The following is an 8,390-nucleotide window of genomic DNA, read 5'->3' on the forward strand; positions in this document are numbered from 1 at the left end:
GTCACAGTAGTGCCACAGAGCTGGATTCCATTAGCTTTCACTTCATGGGGTTTTGCCTTCTGCTTCAAGGCAGAAGTGCCCAAATCTCTCTCAGCAGTTAATCAAATTATTTGAAAGGAAGATTTGAAAGGATTATAAACTTCTGGAGAATGCAATATTCTATTTACATTGTCATTCCTAAATATGTGTTTGGATACACTTCTGTTATGTACACAGAATTGAATTGCAACATTTTTTTTTATGCCTACTGATATTCATGCAATATATACTCTGCACCATAGACAAAAAAGAAAAAAAAGTCAAAATATGAACTTATCTTTAATGCCCAAAACTGTGCCTAAGGAAATGAACAGAACCTTCATTTTAATAGCACACAATCTCTTTGTCTCCAAGTAACTCTGAACAAAATTCTGCAGCTTGCACAGAAGAAAGTTAGAGACATAGAGAAGGTACCTTCATCTCAATTCAAACAGCTGCAAAGAAAGAAAGAAATATACAATTTTTCAATTCTCCTGTAAAGGCCAGAAAAATAGGACACACAGCCAACATTTCATTCACCAAACACAAAAAATTTAACTGAAGGAGGTCTTGTTACTCATGGCAAAAAGAGTCTTGTACTACCTTAGCATAAACTTGATAGGTCCAAATGGAATTGAAGGGTGTTGTTCCATTGAAGGTTGATGTTTTATTGCAGAACTTAGGTTAGGAGAGGAATATCTGACCCACAGAATGTGTAACAGGTCTATATGGACAGACATGTACCTATCTAGGTCTATCTCAGAGCAAACCTACAATTAACGTTGATACACAAAGACACGTCAGAGCTTTAGAATTAGTTGCTTACAGTATGTCATGGCTAATTCTTTGCAGAGCATGCCATTAACATGTGAAGAACTTAATCTATGCATAAAGAGAAAGCAGGTTCTCATTTCACACCTGAAATCAGATCATACTCTAAATAAAATCTTATACATTTCTTTTTCTTTCAAACCAGCACTCAGTGATCAAAATCAGTGCCCAAGGACAAGAGTACATTAGAAACTCTCTTGCTCACTACCTTGAGAAGTTATGTCATAGCTGCTTGTCAAAAATTCCTTTCAAAAGTTTTGGGAATACAGTGATCATACTGCATCTCCATGGAACAGACTTTTCAGTCTCAATTCCTAATTTCCCCTTTCCTCTCCTTCTTGAGCAAAACTGAGTGCCAGAGAATTATGAAAAGATTATATTGAGCCATTTAAACCTATTGCTTCTTGAGAAAATTTATGACAGTGACACAGTATTAAAAAACCAAACACATTAACAGAGGCTTTGATGGAGGATTACTTACTTTTCTATTACAAACTGCACTTTGTGAACTACAAAATTTTGTGTCCAGCCATTTACAAGCTATGTTATCTTAACTATGCCCATGTGCATTTGCAATGACATAAATCTTTTGCCAAGAGTCCCATCAGTTTTCTGGTCAAAGGTTATTACACTAAGGTTGAACTAGAATCATGGAGAGCCTTGGTCATAGTCTTAGCCTCTCTTTTCCCTCCAATTAGTGAGCAAGGCAAAGTGCATCTATTTCACCTTCAGACTGTGACATTGCACTATTATTCTCAAGCAATAGAATTTTTGGGACTATCTGACGTGACCTAAAACTTGCTTTTTTGACTTATTAAGCAGCATATGCTGCATATGCAGAATGTCCATAATATCCTCTGAATGACTGAATGTGCTTTGTTCTGCACATTGACTGTGAAACAAAGGGAAAGATGTTTTAAAGAGAATATGAATCTAAAGAAGTATATTGATGCATATTTCATACAACTAGGGAATCCAAGCTACCACACAAAATACCTACCAGCTGGAGAGAAACAAGGAAAAGATACAGTGCAAGTGTGGGTATATCAACACTACTTTAGGTTGATTCCTTTTCAATATGCATGGTTTACGTGCATCATTTGTTGTTCTCAATTTGAACAACTTTTCAGTAATGGAGTGAGACTTAACTGCTGGATTTGCTGGTTAAAACTAAAAGATCATTACTTGTTGTCTTGGAAATCTGGTAGTTTTATTGTTGAATTTTCTGTTTGCTGTTATTTAAACTCCAAGTCATACAGATAAAATATGGGTTTAGACTGACCTTTGTCTCATGTTTTGAATTTTGGACGTAAATTTGCACAATGTTTCAATCAACTGGAACAAAGCAACTGCATTAAAATGAAAATCTCAATTGACCAAAGTTCCTCTATAATCATGTTGTTGTTTCCCACATTCCCACCTCCCCAGCTCCAGCAGTGAGTTGTTCTGAAACACCCAGACTCAATATCCCAAACACCATCAGCTTCCCCATTCTCTTCTTTTTTTCTATTTAGCTACTGCTTCAAATTCCACTTCAATTTTTATCATGTATAAAAGGGAAAAATTGCTGACAAATGTATAGTTTGGGTCAGGATGCTTTTGATAAAGACAGCACAGAATTATTCATAAATTTCTGAGACTGCAGTAATTTTTGAAGAACGAACTCTTTTATATCATTATCTCAGTGTACTAAAAGGCAGAAAATAAACTTCTCCATGACCATGGCACTTCCAGTGGCATAAAAAAATAAAAAACCAAAAGAGTTACTTTGCTGTCTTTCCAAACAGGACAGAAAAGTTGCTTGAAAGTCTGGCATACCAGCTCTGTCTTCGCCATCTCCTGAGACAATTACAAGTGTTCAGGGAAGAGAAGGGGGAAATACTGTATTATAAATCTAAATTAATTGTTTAAGAAATGGTGGGCTGTTTGCTTTCATATAGGAGCTAAAGGATAAAGAAAGATAAAAAGGAAGTAAAAACAGGATAAGACCTAGAAACACAATAGCCTTTTAGACATACATTGACTGCTAGCTACCATTATTAAGTGAAGAAAAACATTCCTGTCATGAAAATGTTTTTTGTTACTGCAGGAGAATTTAAATGGAGCTGTTGACCTCACATATATGGCCGGTTTTAAACCTGAATCATAGCTGACACAGCTGCCTCATGTTGGGAAGTAAGGTGGCGAAACTGAGAGTATCTCAGCTATGTTTAAGCCTGGATTTTATTTCATCAACCATTTACAATGTCATAACTCTTATTGATTGCACCACTGATGCCTGTGAAAATGCTCAGAAACCACTCCGGAGTAAAAAGCCACAGAGGAGCTATGGACCTTCTGGGAACATTAGCACATTTCAGGAATCACTTTCCACAAACTTCATTTTCTCTTACGACTTCTACAACAAACTGCCAAGCAGCTCTTAATTGCTGTACAGAGCTGTAGTTCTGGCAGTGGTATTACCACTGCTAGTAACAGCATATAATCTTTGTATGGAGTTTTCAAAGCCTCAGAACTGAAGTTTATCAAGTCTGATTTGTGTGGACTTTGGTTTACATGGTTTAGCTGCGACTAAAATTTCCTTAGCTGGTCAGTTGTCTGTGTGTAATGTGTTTTACTTTTGTTTATCTCTGCAGAGTACAACACTAGTTCTAAATGCATAGAAGTAAAAAAGACTTATCCTATGTAGAATTAGATATTTATTACTAATATAAGAGAATCATAGAATCATTGGATTGAGAGTGATCTTTTTTCCAACCAGTAAATTCTGATGTAATGCAGAGCTGCAGATCAATAAAGAAAGAAAAGAATGCTAACAAACAATAAAATTACCCTGAATCTGATGTTTGATGTAATGATTCAATGTGACTTTGGAGCTATTAAAATGCTTAGAAGTATCTTAGATCCATACATAAAATAAAATACAACAGCTGTTGAGATTGATTTTTAGCACAGGCACTGCATCCATGGAGAGATCACGGATGAGACTGTTGGACCTAAACTGTGACATTGCACAGATCAGGCCAGAATCCCACATTGGATCCAGGTCTCATCACACATAGTCTGCAGGAAGAAAATGGGACAATCCCTACATCTGCTCAGCCTTAGTCACTACTTCCTCCCTCTAGCTGTACATAAAATTTTCTCTAAACCATTTCAAGTAGCATTACAGATCTAAGCATTCATCTCTCCCTACTTTGCTAGCCAGCATTACACTGATCAATAGAGAAACAGAGATGCTTACAGAAAAACAAACTTTAGTTGTTTAATTTTTTTTTTTTATTTTTTTTTTTTTTAAGAGCATAGAGAATACAGCAAAGAAACCAACACACTTCTAACACCATTCCAGAACTGATTAAACCACTGGGCATCAGTGACCACAGGATGTGGTGCCAGGAGGATGTTTCAACTAGACTATTTCAGTAAAACCTTGTTATTCATCTCCTCTTCATCTCTCACTTAAGAGAGTCTTTACAAATCATTTAATACCCTAATCTGCTAACCACTGCCATTACTGTTTTTCTGGCCTTCACCTTTCCTTTTTTGTATGTTAAAATAAAGCTATACAGATATAGGAGTCTAACGTAAAAGTTTCATTTAATATTCCAGTAAAAATTTAGACTTGTTAGACAGCATGTATTTGGTTAGGAACTGAAGAAGTATAGTGGTGTTTATTAGATGACAGGCAGCAAAGGGAAAGTGTGCTAAGGCATTTTCTCATCCTGCTCTGGGGATAAGGAACCTCTTTTTGGCACCCAGGAATATAGAAGTTTCAGTCCCTGCCTTTCCCAAATGACTATGGGATGTAAAGGAATTTCTATCACAAATAACCTGAGCATAAAAATTGTCATTTTGTATTAGTCACATTATTAACATAATTAAAAGGGAGGTCTCTCTTCTGGACTAGAGTGTAGGACATGATGAATATGAACAAATAGCAGCTGGCCTGGAAAATGCAAACCCCAGTCAAGGTCAAGCAGGAGAGGTGATGCATAATTTCCAGCCTCTCCAACCTTTCCAAGGCCTCATATGAATCACTATGCAATGGAAAACACAATTTAGGGAGCTAGAAAATATAAAGCACAACAGGAGCCTTAATCACGACAGAGGAAAAGATGGGGGATAATTGCCAAGTTCAAAAACAGCAAATAAATGGAACTATCTCCAAACACCTCCTTTTGCTATTAAATAAATATTATTTGAATCTAGATATTTCACGTAATTGTACTCCTAAAATTTCCTAAATTCTCCACCCATTTCCTGGGGATATGTCTTCAAATAAGGCATTGGTCAATAATGTCTGTTACTTCTTTCAAGATGTTTTGCAAGGAAGGAATGGAAATAAACATTAAAAAAGGGGTAAAAGAAAAAGCTGCTGGTTTGGTTAAAAGTAAAGAGGACATTACATTATTATCTTTGAAAATCTGGAGCAAGAAAAGCACATCATCATTTAATATAACGCTAACTAGAATATTGCACAACCTCACTTCAAAAAATCAAAGGCAATTTTGGTGAAGACAGGGATCTAAATCAAAGCAGAACTCTGATTCTACCTTTTCATAAAGTGCATTCCCTGCAGTCCCTAAGTGACTATTTTCTTCTTAAATTTTACATCAATTAGCTCATACTCTGCTTACAGCATCAAAGTACTTTAATGCTTTGATATATCACAGCTGTCAGTGGTCACTGCTCCTTGAATGAACCACACAGATTTTAAAACAACAATTTTACAGTGGGTTAGAAATCAGGAAAAAAATTACCTCACAAGAGCTACTGAAAAAGAAGGCAGGATACACATGAATCACATTTCCTTAGGGTATATCCCATTATTCCTTTCTGTGGTTCCATCAATAGCCCAGGTCCATTCTCCTTTTCTCTCCGAGCTCCCTACAGTTGCCAACTACAATTGGTATTTTGGGGTTCATTCATTTTAGGGCTTCTCTTTGTCCTGCGATACAAAAAAAATCAATTATAAAAGAACAAAACAAAATCACAGAATCATAGTATCATAGAATAGTTTAGGCTGGAAATGACCTCTAAGTTCATTGAGTACAGCCATTTTCCTAGTGCCACATCTACAGGTCTTTTAAATACCTCCAGAGATGGTGACTGTACCACTTCCCTGGGCAGCCTGTTACAGTGCTTGACAGCCCCTTTGGTGAAGAATTTTTCCCTTATATCCAATCTCCTCCTCCCCTGGTGCAACTTGAGATGGCTTCTTATTCTGTTGTTTGTAACTTGTATCAGGTAGCTATGGGCAGCAATAAAGTTTTCCCTGAGCCTCCGTTTCTCCAGAGTAAAGAACCCCAGCTCCTCACAGCACTGGTGCTCCAGACCCTTCCCCAGCTCTCCTGCCCTTCCCTGGGCTCTCTGCAGCCCCTCAGTGTCTTTCTCACAGTGAGGGGCCAGAGCTGGACACAGCACTCGAGGTGTGGCCTCAGCAGTGCTGAGCACAGGGGACAATCCCTGCCCTGCTCCTGCTGGCCACACCATTGCTGGCACAGGCCAGGTGCCTCTGCCCTTCCTGGGCACCTGGGCACACCCTGGCTCATGTTCAGCTGCTGTCAACCAGCTCCTCCAGATCCTTTTCCACTGGGCAGCTTTCCAGCCACTCTGTGCCCAGCCTGCAGGGGGTTGTTGCTACCCTAAAGGTGATCAACACTCCCACCCAACTTGGTGTCATCTGCAAAATGGCCGAGGCTGCACCCAGGCCTCTCACCCAGATCATTGATAAAGATGTAAAACAGGCCTGCCCAAATCCTGAGTGCAAAAGAACATCTCTTGTGACCAGCTCCCAGCTGCATGTACTCCACTCACCAGCACCCTCTGGCCTGGCCATCCAGCCAGCTCTCACCCAGGGACACTGCACTTGTCCAGGCCATAAGCAGCCAGATTCTCCAGCAGAATGCAGTGGGACACAGGGCCAAAGGCTTTACTGAGGCTCAGGCAGACATCCACAGCCTTTCCCTCATCCACTTAGTGTATCACCTTGTAGTAGAAGGAGATCAGGCTGATCAAGGACATTTTGACAACCCTTGCTATCTGGGCCTGACGCCCTGGTTGTCCCAGATGTGTTGCATGGTGCCACTGAAGATGATCTGCTCCACAAAGACTGACAGGCCTGTTGTTCCCTGGACCCCCACTCAGAAGGATGGGTAGGGCTATTACTGCTATACATCAGCAGAATGTTTCTGCACTATATGTTTTCTCTGAATAGGTGAGGAAGGGAAGTTTGGCAGGTAGATGCAAAAGGCATCCCAGCATCCTTTTTGTGGGTGATGGACGCTTGTGTAGACTTTATCTAATCAAAAGACTTTGCAAGCTAAAGGCAATCAATGCTTCCTTCAGCATTTGTAAATTTTTTATAATAGGCTTCTAACATCCAGACACACTGATTCCACTTTTTTCTCTGGGTTCTGTTAGAGCTCATTAGCATTAACATCTTAGTTAACCTGCTAATCTCTTAATGCCAACACAACAGGCCACATTAAACAAACAACAGATGGAAATGTGAGAGACATTATGGCTACATATGTGAAATACCCTGCAATCAGCAATGATTTGCATCGAATTTTAGTAACATTCCTTCCAGAGTCATTCAAGCTTCCTCACAGAGACACATTAAGTTCTCAAGAATGAATTTAAATCCAGCTCAGTGTTTTCCACAGTGAGAATTGTGGAGGTTTGATATACAACACTGTACATTTTAGTTTCAGCAGTTCATCCTACTGTAGACAAACTGATGAAATAATTCCCTTTGTTGCAGTCTTTGTCTACTGGATTATCTGAAGGACATTGTTCATATTAGATTCTCCTCTTTCAAAAAATCCACCTTTCTTTTAATTTAGTACCACTCCAATGAAGCTCAGAAGCCACCAAACAAAACTTAATTTTGTATTTATTTGAATACTTGGGTGTTCTGGGAGAAACTGCTTCTAGCAAAGAGGAACATTTGTCTTTCCCTATCATGGACAGTTTGGTTTGTTTAGTTTCTTGGTTTTTATGTATCTGTCTACCTGAGCATTGTAAATTGTTAATCTTACCTATGATATCTGGGGAGAATTTGGATCAGTGGTTTGCACTGTCCCTGGCACAACAACCAGGGAGATCAGCTGTACTGTGTGTATAAGGTGTCTTGCTGCAACCCAGTGGTGAAATGCTCTCTGTAGATGCTTCTTATTTAGCCTGTCCTAGACCACAGCCAGTCAGCCACTGGTTACCAACACAACCTGTGAGAATATTCATGCAAAGGAAAGCAAAGAAGAGATCAGCAGAGATTCAGCTTGCAGTCAGGGAAACAGCCAGGTGGAGCTCAGGAAAAAAGTAATCTTCTGTTTGCATACTCTGGAAAACTCCTCAGTAGACAATTATTTGGCAAATACAGCCATCAACTGCCCTGGCTCAACGGGGTAAAGTGATATCCAAGCATTACATTAGGATTACTCATTATCCAGACAAGGTGCACCAAATCAGTCACAGTTTTGGAGACCCCTACAGCAAACATGTCAGAGTTGATTATTAATTGTCAGTTCAATTTGCCA

The sequence above is a fragment of the Erithacus rubecula genome (genome assembly GCF_903797595.1).
Source record: "Erithacus rubecula genome assembly, chromosome: 2".
Classification (NCBI taxonomy): domain Eukaryota; kingdom Metazoa; phylum Chordata; class Aves; order Passeriformes; family Muscicapidae; genus Erithacus; species Erithacus rubecula.